Here is a 14,700-nt window from a genome sequence, read left to right as displayed (position 1 = left end):
AAGTGATGGAAAATTGTCACAAATGGGGCTGAGGAGATGGTTTAGCAGGTGAAGGTGCCCACCACCAGCCTGATGACCTGAGTTTGACCCCAGAGACCCATATTCCAAAAGTTGTCCTCTGACCTCCATGCGCTATGGCATACCCCAAGTTCCCAGGCTGCTGTTTCCCCAAAATAAATGTAATAAAATTTTAAAAAAATGTTCGAAGTATAAAATAAACTTGGGTATCATGTCTATGCTTATTACACTGTGTGAATTATACACACACACATGCCCACACACGCACACATACACAAACAAAACACACACACAAAACCATTGTTTGGTGTTTGGAAACTGTTATATAAGTCGATATGGACATTGTTCAGATGTTGACAAATAAGGGGAGTTTTACTGTTCATCTTCATCCTGTGTGTGTGTGTGTGTGTGTGTGTGTGTGTGTGTGTGTGTGTGTACATGCCTGTGTGTGTTCATGTGTGTGAATGTGGATATTTATTTACTCCAGCATACTTGTGGGGGTCAGAGGGCAACCTGAGTGTGGGTCCTTGTCTTCCACCTTGTTTGAGGCAGGGCCTCTTGTTGACCAATGCGTACTCCAGGCTAGCTGGTCCTGGAGCTTCTTGGAATTCTCCTGCCTCCGCCTCCCATCTTACAGTGTGAGCACTGGGATTATATTCACACACTACCACATACACACATGCTTTACAAGGTCTGGGGATTTGAACTCACATGTGCATGCTTGCTCAACAAGCACTTTACCCGCTGAGGCCTCTCTTCACACCCTTGTTTTCTAGAGAACTCATACATAGGAACCAGTCGGCCATGTAGAATTCATTGTACAATTATTACGCAGATGATCATTTGGCCTTCCACGCAGGAAATCTCATGTGTTAGTTCTCCTGAAGATCTTGTTGATGAACGCTTATCAGCAGACCACTGTGTACAAGTTGTAGAGTGATCTGGTTTTATATGCAGCACCATCCCACACAGTATGTTTGTGGACTTTCTGGCTAGTTCTGGGCGACTATGTTCTCCAGGACTGGGATGGAGAGAGATGAGCACAAATGTTGCACAGATCAGCTCCCTGTCAGGTGGGTGGAATAGGACGCTTCCTCTGCAATATGACCAGGATGCAGTGGAAGGCTTTCAACCACCCCCAAGTATCCACTCTAGAGACCTGTCTCCAGTGTTTGATGTGGGCCATTTTGGAGACTTGTGGGCTGTCACCAGGGTAGAGAGGAACGGGTTCAGGCACAGAAGGGAAGGGGGTGGTAACAGTGTCTGCCTGTAGTTTGGCAGGAATTTATTCATGCATTGAATTTCCTCAATCCCACTGTAGCCCACCCCAGGCTGAAGTCAGAAGCGGCCTCTCTGAGGCTTGGTGAGATCTGATGGAAAGGAGGATGGGAGCAACCTGGGCTCCACAGATGGAAAGGGTGCCCTCTGATGAGGCACAGTGGTAAATGTCCTCAAGACCACACAGCACTGAAGGGCTTCCAAACATAGGGAGAGGCGGGGCCACACTTGCCTCAGTTGTACCAAAGGAAATTGAGACAGAGTGGAGACAAATGACCCACAAGTCTTACAAAGCCAGCTGTGACAATCTGCTCTAACTGGACAGGCCACGTCTTAGTGCGGGGAGCTCTGGATATGAGATCAGGGTCAGGCTGAAGTTCATACATGGATCACTTTAGGAACTGGAGACCAGATACCTTATCCTGGTGAGAAAGATGGGAACCAAGAGGGTCATCACTGCAGGAAAACCTTAGCTACATAGACATTTGCTGTGACAGGTTGGCTTTCCGTATGATAAAATGGGATGGGGTGTGTAGGTCAAGACCACAGTACCGCTGTGGAATAGGTCCTAGAGGCCTGAGTTCAGACTCTGCCCTTCATAGAGAGCAGAGTGGGGATGCTTGTTCGCAGAGGGTGGTTGGCTTCATGAAGATGTCCTGGCTGTCCACTCTGACCTCTTCCCCCTTACCAGCCACCCTGGGGACCATGAGGGAGAAGGCAGGAGTGTGAGGAACCCAGAGGAGGGAGCCTGTGGTCAGAGGGTTCCTTTTTCTTCTCTCTCATTTTCCAGAAGAAAAATGTTGCAGTTGCTTTTGAAAAAAAAAAAAAAAAAACTTCTGAGATGAGAATTTGATTTTTGTGTTTCAACTAAGAGTGGATTGATTAGATTTCAGCTTAAAGCAGTGTTTGTATTTTATACACCAAAGCTTGGAAAATTATCTGCCTTTGGAGGGAGGCACAGAAGACTGAAGGTCTGGGGAATCAGATGTGGGAACTGAAAATCTTTTTAGACATGTGGGTTTTCATGAAAATTCTATTTCCAAAGGACTTGGGTAAAAATTTTAAATTAAAATACCGTAGGTGGCTGTGTGTGGATTAAAAAAAAAATTTGAGCGTCTGTATGAGTCAGCTTGAGTCGTCTGGCTTCTCAGCCACATGTCAGCCTGTTGGTCCTTCCTAGGCTCTGTGGCTTGCAGAGTTGGTCCTCTGAGGCCATCCTATATAGATCCTGTGACATGGGTCATACAAGACAGTCACCAGGGACACTGGGGTTCATTCACCCCTCCCCAGAAGCACTTGTTTGTATTTTAATTTTATCACTTAAAAACATTGATTTGAGAGAAAGAGGGGGGTTAGAGAGAGAAAGAGAGAGGGGGGCAATACATGAGCCATGGTGCTCACATCAGAGGCCAGCTCCTGGGACTCAGTTCTCACCGACTGTGTTGTAGGACACAGCACTCTTCCCTTTGGAGAATCCACCTTGGAGCTGAGGGCAGTCTCAGTGGACAACCAGCTCAGGCGGTCTGACCTTGTCCTTCCCTGTGGTGATATATTGTGTACCCCAATAAAGCTTACCTGAAAGATCAGAGAAGCAGAACAGCCAGCCAATAGCTTACCTCTACAAAATCCTCAGCCTCGAGAGAGCGAGTTCCTGTTTCCTCACGCCTTATATACCTTTCTGTGTCTTGTCACATCACTTCCTGGGATTAAAGGCATGTGTCACCACTGCCTGGTTCTGTTTCTCTCATGTAGCCCAGTGTAGCCTTGAACTCACAGAGATCCACATGGATCTCTGCCTCCTGAGTGATAGGATTAAAGGTGTGTGCCACCACTGCCTGACCTCTGTGTCTAATTTAGTGGCTGGCTCTGTCCTCTGATCCCCATGTAAGCTTTATTGGGGTACACAATATATCACCACACGTCCCAGTAAGAAAAGAACTACTTCTGATATAGAAACTGCCCAGTGCCATGTGATCTGTCATTGAAGTACAACTGGACCATGACAAGAACATTTAGGCAGGAACTCAAGAAGCTCAAGATGTCCTGCCTTCTTTGTGCATAGGAACAGCCTTCACCCGCCTCACCCGAGAGGCCATAACAGTTTCCCAAATGTACCACTGATTCTTCTTTGGATTTGTTTTTTCCATAGACCCCCAGCTAGATCTAGGCAAGGCTGAGGTACCAAGTGTGTCCTGTGAGGGAGAGGCCATGTCTCAGAAGAGGTGCCTCCTTCATGTCACAGAGTTAATGGTCTGGGCAGTATGGATGGGCATGGGTTTTGAGGGTCAGCTTTATTCCTGGTAAAATCTGTTGCAGATGCCAGCCGGACTCATTTTATGGGCCAGTTATGTAGAATCCCTGCCTTAGCGAAGGCTCTTGTTATTGGTAAGGCCAAGAGGAAGCTGCTGGAAATGTCTCTAACCTCAAACATGTCACACTCCCAGAAAGCCTGCAGGGTTTGCTCCACCTGCAAGGACTTGGAAGAGGCAGAGGTAGTCCCTTTCAACACATAGAGACGTGCAGATTTTGGAGAGTGACACTGGATTATCGTAGACTCAATCCTTCAGAAATTCCAGCTGCAGCTGCTGTTCCAGATGGGACTTCAGCTGGCGCTCGGAGCAGATCACCACTCCCTCCTGGGTGGCATTGCTGGTCTGGAATTGCTCTCCCCAGCGTATCTGTTAAAGGCCAGAGGCTCTGTCTGCTCCCTCCTGGCAAGGTCAGCAGTACACCCTCACTGGCTGGCCTCAGGAGTACATGCACTCCAATGTCATACACTAGCCTGCAGGACGGATGTCACCCTGCACTTCCTGAGGACTCCTGGGTGCTGGTTGGTTAAATTGACTGGATGTGGCCAGTGAGAAGCAGCAGCTGTTTGAGGTCTTGCATGACAGAGGGTGGAAGAGAACCTCCCCCCCCCCAACAAGCTCAAGGAGACCCCTAGGGTTCTGGTGGTATGTGGCAGGCATGAAGCCATCTTTCCTAAGATTAAGGACAAGTTGCTGCAAAAGCCCCTCCTCTGACCTAATAAGTCCCAATGCTTAGTGAGCCTCCGCAGATTTTAAAAGCAACACATTCCCCATTTGGCTGTGCCACTCTGGGCCACTCAGCTATAAACCCTGGAGCTTCAAGTGGGCACTAGGACAAGAAGAGGCCCTGCAACAGGTCCAGGCTGTCACACAAGCTGCTCTGCCACTTGGGCATGTGAGCCAGCCGCTCTAACCATGCTGGAAGTGGTGCGGAGACGATCTGAAGGTACTGGCAGGCGTATGGAACAGAGCGGACCCGGACCATCTTCCTGCCATCTTCTTTGGAGGACTCCTCCTTCGCAGGAAAGATTCTTGGGTCGATACCAGCATGGGGATTACTGAGTCATATGGTCCTCGGGTTTTAATTTTATAGGAGCCTCCATCCTGAGCCCTGTAATAGATGCACTAATTTACATTCCTGCCGGGCGTCTGAGTCTTTCCTTTTCTCCCTCGTTGCTTCACGTCCTCCTTAGCACAGCTCTTCTGTCTTTTTCTGTAGCCCCCGTTCTAACTGGAGTGAGTAGGTTTCTCCTTATGGTTCTGATTTGCATTTGTGCTGTTTGAGAGCGACCAGCGAGGCTTAGCACTCCACACACTTGTTCACCACTTCTGTCTTCGTCTTTTTAAAGAATCGGTTTAGGTTTGTGCTGTTTAAAAAACATTGTGTGTGTATTCATGTACCTGTGTGTGCATGTGTGTGTGTGCATGTGTATGTATGTGTGCGTGTGTGTGCTTGTGTATGTGTGTGTGCATGTGTATGTGTGTGTGCATGTGTGTGTGCATGTGTGCGTGTGTGTGTGTGTGTGTGCGCGCGTGTGTGCGGGTGTGTGTTTGCATGTGTATGTGTGTATGCATGTATACACCTGAGGCCTAGAGGTCCGATGTCTTTTTCCATCACTGTCCATGTTGCTTTTGAGACAAAGTTTCTTACTGAAACCAGAGCTTGGTGATTTTGCCATGCTGACTGGCTGGTGAGCTCCAGAAATCTGCCTGTCCTCACTGCCCAGTGCTGGAAGTATAGCATCATGCCAGGATTTGATGTGGGTGCTGGGTTCTGAACTCAGGTCCTTATGCTGTGTGGCAGGCACTTGACTGATGGGGCCATCTCCCCTGTCTTAATCTTTTTTTTTTTTTTTTTTTTTTAGTTTGAGTCTCTTCGATACTTCAGATATCAACCTCTTAGCAGGCATATAACTTGTTCTTCACTGTATCGGTTGTCTCCTTCACTGTATAGCAGTCTTTTAATTTAATGCAACTCTATTTGTCTGTCTTAGCTTTTTGCTTGTATTTTGAGAGCCTTTCCTTCTTATCTGAGATAATTTAGGTGTACCGAGTCTTTGGGAGAAGAAATCTTGCTGACAAATGGAAGTTTTGGGCTGTGTGAGACTTCAGACTGCCGTGCCCTGTGTCTGCTCTGATGTGCGTGACAGGTCCCTGGCCAGCCTCACAGACACACAGCCTCACAGATCCATGCTTTGCAACAAATCTCTTGTTGTCAGTCTCCCTGATCCTCTGACAGACCTTGACCTTCTAGGAGGTGGGTGGGGTGTCTGCTCATTGCTATTTGGTCCAAAGAGGCTTTCCAAGTAGTCTCCTAAGGAGGCTGCAGTGACTGTGGCATCCAGTGGGGATCTTAGGGTAGCTTATTTGCATGGGCAGAAGGCAATGGTACCTTGCCCATTGATCCTTGAGTTTGTGATGTTTCAGGCTGAGGCCAAGGCAGGTTTATTGGCATCACTTTGAACTTCCTAAATTTCTCTCTTACTCCCCCTCTCTCCTCCACGAGGCAAATATGTTTTAGATGATGCTAAGGAGAACATTGTGTTTCAGGACTTTCACAGTCTTTATGATGCTTCTGGGTACAAGAGGTCCACAGGAGCAGAACAGACTATCCCTGGGTGCTCCGTGTCCCATCTTATCTGAATATGGAGTGGTTCTCAGAAGAGATGTGTTAGAGAGCAGTCCTTGCCCACCTGTGGCCCACGGATGAAATGGTCCTGTCTAAATCTTGTCTTATTAGCTTTCCTTTTCCTTCACACATGGTAAATTGTAATTATACCCTGGTCTGCTTTTTGAGATGTTTTATGATAAAAGCAAATAACTAAACATTAAAGTATGCTGCAAATGATATTTGAAAGGAGAATTTTCAAATCTGATTCTCAAAATATTGCCTGGTGGAAGTGGAGTGTGCCTGGAGAATTTATAACTCCTATAACTTATTGTTGTGTTTCTATCTAGCTGGTGAAGTGGAAACCTGGTGTGTACCCTTGGAGTTTCTTCATTGAGACACATAGATATACACTCATATGCATACATGTATGTACACACACAAAGACATGTACACAATCATGTGTACAGATACATCCACACTCATCCACAAATTACACAAACATGACAGCACACATCTACTCATGCATGTATGCATACATACACACAGATGCATGCATGCACATGTCCATATGCATCCATACAATACATATGAATGCATGCACACATCCTTACACACACACATACATGCACATACTCGAGCACACAATTTGTGTTGGAAATCCAACACTGACTACAACACATCTAAGTCACTTGTTTCTATTCAAGCACTTGATATTTATTTTAGAATCATTACGCTATCCTATTCTTCCCTGCTTCCCCCCACCTCAAGTCAAAATAAAAAAGTAGACAACATGGTGGCACGCGGCGTTCTGAGTGGGTCTAATTTACAGAGGCGGAGTGAACCGTCGAGGGGGGTGGCTGACACTCACACCCTTCCTCCAAACTCCATGATTTTCATCTGCATGGCATGTTTTTTTGTCCTTTAACCTGTTTCGGTCAGAGGGGAGGGGAGGGGACTCATGGCTTTCTTTTTATCTTTAACATTCCTTCTAGAAACTTCTATCCCTCACTAAAGATGATAAAATACCTTGACTATGAGGTATTATTTCCTCATTCCACCAGCATCAGGCTCCTGTGCGGTGTGAGATATGTGGCCACACAGCGTGCTGTATGGCAGCACAAAGTCCGCACAATGTCACGGAATATTTGCATCCTCTCAGGAAACGTGATGCATCCATTTGATGGATTTGGAATCCACAGTACACCAGGGAATTACAGTAAGAAAATCTATTTTTCTTATCTTGCTAAGGGGACCTAGGTGGTCTGAGGACTACATGGGTTCCACAGCGGACGGTGTATGGCGGCACTGAGTGACGGTGGATGACACTCGCTGCTTGCGTTTCTTCTAGCCCTGTCGCCTACGGGCGCTGATTTCCTGGGGTGGGCTGTGAGAGGCTAGGGGGCGGCAGGACCCAGAGGCCTCCTGGTGCGACATTTCGGCAGCAGGTTGGGCTCCTGTCTCAGCAGCGTCAGCTGGATGTTTGAAGGGGGAAGGCTACTCCACCCTCTTGTCTTCAGTTCCAAGGGCAAGAGTCACATCCTGTTTATCTTTATCTCCCCAGGACTAAGATAGCTTCTGGTGAGGAGCTTGTAGCTACTGTTTTCTCCCTCCTAGGAATAGGGACTAGTGGGAGGTGGGAGGGGGCTAACTAAGGCTCTTCCTTCATCGTACCCTTCACCTCTCCACACCCTCCCCACGCACTGTGTTACTGTGCATCCGTGTGGAAGGAGGTTCTGCAGGAGGGGAGGATGGAATTCATGACCTCCCCTGTAATTGCTTTTTCAACACGGGTCTTAGTTATGTCTCATTGCTGGGACAAAAATTACTGGCAAACAACCTGTAAGGAAGGGTTTAGTTTGGCTTGCCGTCTGAGGGGATACAGTCCATCACAGAGGAGAAGGCATGGGTCAGCATGAGAGGGAGGGAGAGCAGAGGGGGGTGAACGGCACTGTTTGTCCAGTCCGCAACCCCCGTCCTCTGAATGGTGTCACCTACATTCAGAGTGGGTCTTCCTCCATTCAGTTAATCCTTCCTGGGGTACCCGCACAGACAGCTCAGGCTGCTGCCAGTTAAGTTGCGATCGAAGAGGAACCTTCACAGCACATGAACTGAACTTAACGTGTAGGTGAACATCTTCTCGCTTCCTTCAGGCTGCTCCAGTGTGGGCGCCAAGTGCTTCCCCTGCCCTGCCGTGGAAAATTACCCCCTGTGTGCACTCCTGAGGTCACTGTCCACACTCTCCCTCTTGAGTTCTACAAGCTGATTGATGACACGTTTTTGGAGACTCTCAAGCTCTACTTTACTAAGAGGATATATTTTATCTATTCTTTGATGATTTCGTACTTGTATGTGATGTGTCTTGCTCATGTCTGCCCCCTCCCCTCCCCTCCTCCCCTCCCCTCCTCCCCCACCTCACCTCCTCCCTTTGCTGACCCACCTAGGCCAATCAGTACTGCCTGCTGTACTGTTGACTGACTGTGTGGGCTGACCCCGTGCTGGTGGCCATGGCTGCAGTGGGTTCCGAGCACAGCGGCCATGTCACGTGATAGTGTCACACACTCTCCCATCCTCTGGCTTTCATATCTGCTCCACCCTTCCTCCACAGCGTTCCCTGAGTCTTTTGGGTGGGACATTGTCAATCTCAGTTGTGAAATGTCTTCTCAGCTTGCTCAGTGCCCTTTTCCCTGCGGCCACATCTTGGTGTCATCCCTTGGCTCTGCATTCTCTCCCTCTGCTCTCTCTTATCACCCTGGCAGGATGATTCTCCTAAACAGGGACAAATAGCCAAACGAATGGAAACACATGAACTATGAACCAATGGCTGAGGGGTCACCAACTGGATCAGGCCCTCTGAATGGGTGAGACAGTTGATTGGCCTGATCTGTTTGGGAGGCATCCAGGCAGTGGGACCGGGTCCTGTGCTCATTGCATGAGTTGGCTGTTTGAAGCCTGGGGCTTATGCAGGGTCGCTTGGCTCGGCCTGGGAGGAGGGGACAGGACCTGCCTGGACTGAGTCTACCAGGTTGATCTCAATCCTCGGGGGAGGCTTTGCCCTAGAGGAGGTGGGGATGGGGGGTGGGCTGAGGGGAAGGGGAGGGGGTGGGAGGGGGGAGAACAAGGGAATCCGTGGCTGATATGTAGAACTGAATTGTATTGTAAAATAAAATAAAAAAATATTATAAACACCAAAAAAAGAGGTTTATTTTATTTTTAATTTGTGTATGCTGTCTGTGTGTGGTGTATGCACGAGAGCGCCAGCACTTTGGAGGCCAGAAGACAATGTCACATGCCCTAGAACTTGAGTTACAGGTGGATGGATGTAAAGGCACCCACCGCCTGCCATCTTGCTGGAGACCAAACTTGTTTTGTCAATGGCAAGATCAGTCCATGCTCTCAACCACTGAGCCCTTTCCCCATCCTCAGCACTGTTTCCTGCTGCTGCTGGCTTTTTGTTTGTGTTTGTTTTTGATCACATCATTCCCTCAACAACTTCCTACAGCTGTCTGCTCAGATCACCAAATCTTAACCCCCTGGGATTGCATGCCGTTGTCCAGCCTTTTCATCATTATTTTTGTCTTATTATTTGTACGGTAATTTGTTATTTATATCGGCTGTTTGAAACAAAGGTCATGGCTGTCTGCCTCGACCTCTCTACTGGAGGCCACCTCTGTTGTCTTGTCCTCAGTAGGCCGGCTCTCTTACCCTGGCTTTTCTCTCACCCACCTATTCAGTAACAATCTGCTCTTGCCTTTTGATACCAAGGCCTGGTGCCTGATCACGGTTCTTAATCTAGAACCGTTACATCTGCACACTTCCCACACACCGGGCCGTGTGCTCCAACACTTGGATCAGCACTATTGCGTGTTTTTTTTTTTTTTTTTTTTAATTGAGAACTAAGAACCAAGTACTCCTCTCAGTTGATTAAAAGTAGAGGGTTGATTTTTTCCCCTAATAAATTGCGTTACATTTCTGTCATTGCATTTTTAAAGATTTGCATACAGGGGAGTTAATGGCCATTTTACCAGAGATGCTTTGGGGAACTGCATAACGCAATCTTGCCTGCTCGCTTGAAGGGACTAAGCATCTGCAGTCGTCTTGCCAGCCTGGCTCTGCTCCAGTGCTCCTGGCACCTGAGAATGGCAAGAGATGCCACATGAGGGCCTGGGAAAGAAACTGCAGCTCTTCAGAAGGAAGCAAGCCGCTGAAGCGGGACCCCCATCTCCCCTGCGGACTAGCTCACCCGGATCCAGGTCAAAGGCTCAAGGACAGCACCTGCCTCCGAGCAGGACCGATGTTCCCATGTTCTCAGCCCACCAAGCTGGCAGCTAATGCTTGAAAAGAAGGGAAACAGCGTCTCGAAGCATGAAGGCCATGTGATTCTTCATGTTAGGAAAAGAACTGTTTGGTCTATATCTGAACAGAAATCTGTGGGGCTTTTCTAAGGACACATGAATTAATCATGTGTGAGTTTGACCCCAGCAAGCACTTGCTACACACAGGAGTTCCTGAAGAAAAGGCTCATGTCCTCTATGTAACCTAACTGTTTTCCTAAAGCAGTGATTCTCAACCTGTGGGTCTTGACATACCCCACATATAACATATTTACATTATAATTTATAATAGTAGAAAATTACAGTTATGAAGTAGCAACGAAATAATTTTAATGGGGGTCACCACCATATGAGGAAGTGTATTAAAGAGTCACAGCATTAGGAAGGTTGAGAACCACCACCCTAAAGTCATTGTTTCCAGGGACCTGACGTACTAGTCTACCTATTTTTAGATCATTGCATCAGTCCAAACGTTTCTGAGAAAACTGCCTCTTCCTGGAGAACATGGAAGGGCACATGTTACATGCTGGGGTGTCTCACCTACACTTGTATTACTCTGATTTTATAGAATAAGTTTATGTTATTTATGTAATTAAAGACAAGTTAAATATTTATTTTTGACTTTTAAAAATAATTTATTTAATTTGTCTTTGAGTTTCATATGTGGATACAAGTATCTAGATCATATTCATACCCTCCTCCCAGAGGCCCCTTCCCAATTTCCCCCCTGAAATCCATGAAAAAGTTAAGTTATTTAAAAAGCAGCAATAGTAACTGTCCATTAGCCCTTGTTTTTGACTTGACAATAGATCATATTTTGTGCTTAGAAATTGCCCTAGCTACTGTACCATCTGAGGCCTTCAAGGAGATTTTCCGGGGCTGGCCCTTCCTGCCACACTTCCACCTCTGTTTCTGAATCAATGTGGCATCTCTTAACTCCTGTCCCCTGAGCCCTCTCTCTCAGGGCGGTGTGTGTGCCCTTTCTGTACCTTCATTTATCTGTGACCTCCACACCTGGAGCATGCCCTCGTCCCTGCCTCTGTAATAGACCTACCTATGGGGGTCAGTTGACATGCAGATACCTGGGGCTCTCCTTCCTGTTTGAGTTGCTATTGCTCTCTCTCTCTCTCTCCATATATATACATATATGTATATATATAAAATCTTCTGATGCTATTATCCATATATATATATATGGATAATATATATATGGGTGCCATACACAATATATATATATATATATATATATATATATATATATCTCCATACCCATATATATATATGGATAATAGCCTCAAATGTATTTGAACTGCTCTTTCTCATTATGTAAAAACATAATTATATTTATTACCTCATCTTAGAGGTGGACTTGGGTCAAAGAGTGATGCATTCAAGCTTGGAGTTCTGCCAGTATTATGTGTGGGTTGTCTTATTCAAAATTTAGATATTTTGTTCACTATATTTAAAAAAAAATCTTTGAATTGAAATACTACTTTTCTTGATTGCTTACTTTTGGATTCCCCTCTTGAGGTACCCTCTGGAGGGTTCATTTCACAGAGGTGAAACTGGGCTCTCTTGCTCCCAGGAAGCTCTGAGCTCATACCCTCCCAGGCTCCTCAGTCAACACTTGGTTCCTCCTGAGCCCTTTAGTTCATATGTATAAATATATGATAGTCATCAGCTGTGGGGACTATGAACCTGCAGGAAGGCCAGACACTGCCTGACCTGTTTGTGACATCCATCCAATGACCCACCAACCCTTAGGGGAGCAAGTCTCCTCTGTTTAGAAATTCCGTGTTTATTGATGGGAGTGTAATTACCAGGCTGAAAAGATTGTGAAGATGAACCCTCAAGGGCTGTGGGATGTAGAGGGTGGTTGATAGGTTCCTTGAGATGAGGTTTGAGTGTCGCTGATCGGATGTATGTACACTACCAGTTAGGCGGTGACCATGACCTTGAGAGGTTTGCCTATGCAGTCTCATGTCACAGAGATGAACTCTGTTTGCACACCAAAGGGAACTGTGTACACTTGAGTGCTGTGGAATAATCTTTTTTTTTTTTTAAGATTTATTTTTTCTATTATGTATATAGCATGTATGACTGCAGGCCAGAAGAGGGCACCAGATCTCATTACAGATGGTTGTGAGCCACCATGTGGTTGCTGGGAATTGAACTCAGGACCTCTGGAAGAGCAGTCAGTGCTCTTAACCTCTGAGCCATCTCTCTAGCCCGAATAATCTTTTAATACACTGTGAAGATTTGTCGCTGCTGTGACTGGTTTAATAAACTGACTGGCCAATAGCTGAACAGGATAAAGTTAGGCAGGAAAGCCAAACTGAGAATGCTGGGAAGAAGAAGGGTGGAGTCAAGAGTAGCCAGTCAGATACAGAGGGAGCAGGAGATGAATGGTCCATGATAACAAAGGTACCACCATGTGGCAGAGCATAAATAAGGAATATGGGTTAGCTAAAAACATGTAAGAGCTAGTTAGTAATAAGCCTGAGCTATTGGCCGAGCATTTGTAATGAATATTTAGCCTCTGAGTGGTTATTTGAGAGTGGCTGCAGGACAGAAAACTCCACCTACACTTGAGCCTTCTGCTGTGGGAAACAGGTTTTGGTGTGCGTGCCTTTGAACGTGCTACCCTGTGGTGGAGTGCCTTTAAGTTTTTCCTGTGACTAGATTTCATACCAGTTCTGGAACACTCTGCTTCTCATCATTGGGAAGGGGAGGGAGTGAGGCAGTGGTGTGTCTCCAATGGCCACTTTTCCTGATTTCATAATGGGGTCATTCTGACAGTTGTCACTTGGGTATAGAACGTGGATTAGCATGGTTAGCTCTAAAGGGTAAGTCAAGGGAAGAATGGAAGTATTGTTCAGTAATAAGAAGATGGTGTGGGTGGGATGCAGGGCGGCTCAGCTGGCAAAAGTGCTTGCTATGCACTTGCTATGCTACCCTGATGACCTGTGATCCCTAGAGCTTGCAGAAGAAAGAACCAAGTCACATGCAGTGGGGCCCATCTGTACTCACAGCCCATTCACAAGATGGGAGGCAGATCTGGGAGAATCAATTGGAAACTCTAGGACCAGGTAGGCTGGAGGATGCAGAGAGACCCTGCCTCAAAACAAGTGGGAGGATAGAATTGACCCTGGAAAGTTGTCCTCTGACCTCCACAGGTCTCTCTCTCTCTCTCTCTCTCTCTCTCTCTCTCTCTCTCTCTCTCTGTCTCTCTCTGTCTCTCTCTCTCTCTGTCTCTCTCTCTCTCTTTCTCTTACACACACACACACACACACACACACACACACACACACACACGGGAGGGGGACTGAGATTGTTAAATCTCCACAAGTGTGGTAGAACTAGGTGAAAACCAATCTGTAGAGGCTGCACACTGTGGCCCTACCTAGAAAAGACAATGACATCAGTGGTTATCCAGGCCTTGGGGGCATGACCAGAGGAATGAGCAGGTGAGGCCCAGAGCACTTTTAGGACATTGAAACTGTTCTGTCCTGCGATGGACACAGAGCACTGTGCATTTGTCAAAGCCACAGAATGTACAGCACAGACTTGGAGCTTCAGCAGAGAACCACGCACCAGTCCTGGCCCACCAATGTTCCAGTGTAGCTGGTGTTTCATGCTGATGTGAGTTGGAAATCACAGGGGAACACTGCATGAAATTTGGGGAATACGCTTTACATTCCATTCAATTTCTCATAAACACAAAATTGTTTTAAACATTAAGTTTATTAGTGAGAAAGAAATGGGATTTGATGATGTAACTCAGTTGGTAGACTGTTTGCCTAGCATGTTCAAAGCCTTGGATTTGGTCCCTAGCATCACATAAAACCAGATTTGATGGTACATGCCAGTAATCCTTGCACTTACGAGGGAGGGAGGATGTAGAAATATCGGAAGATCAAGGAGGATGTAGAAATATTGGAAGATCAAGGTCATCCTTGGCTATACAAGGAGTTCAAGGCCAGCCAAGCCTAAAAGAGAACCTGTCTTAAGAAAGAATAAATAACGGGGGGAGGAGAGAAGAAAACAAAATCTAGTGGCACATTTCCCTCATTTTACAATGAAAGTTCTTAGCTTTAAAAGCCATGCTAGGGAACCACGGGCAAGCTGGGAGGGGTGAGGCTGGGCTCTTGCC

Source organism: Peromyscus eremicus, chromosome 12 (assembly GCF_949786415.1).
Source record: "Peromyscus eremicus chromosome 12, PerEre_H2_v1, whole genome shotgun sequence".
NCBI classification, from domain to species: Eukaryota; Metazoa; Chordata; class Mammalia; order Rodentia; family Cricetidae; genus Peromyscus; species Peromyscus eremicus.
Note: the sequence above shows the minus strand (reverse complement) of the source record.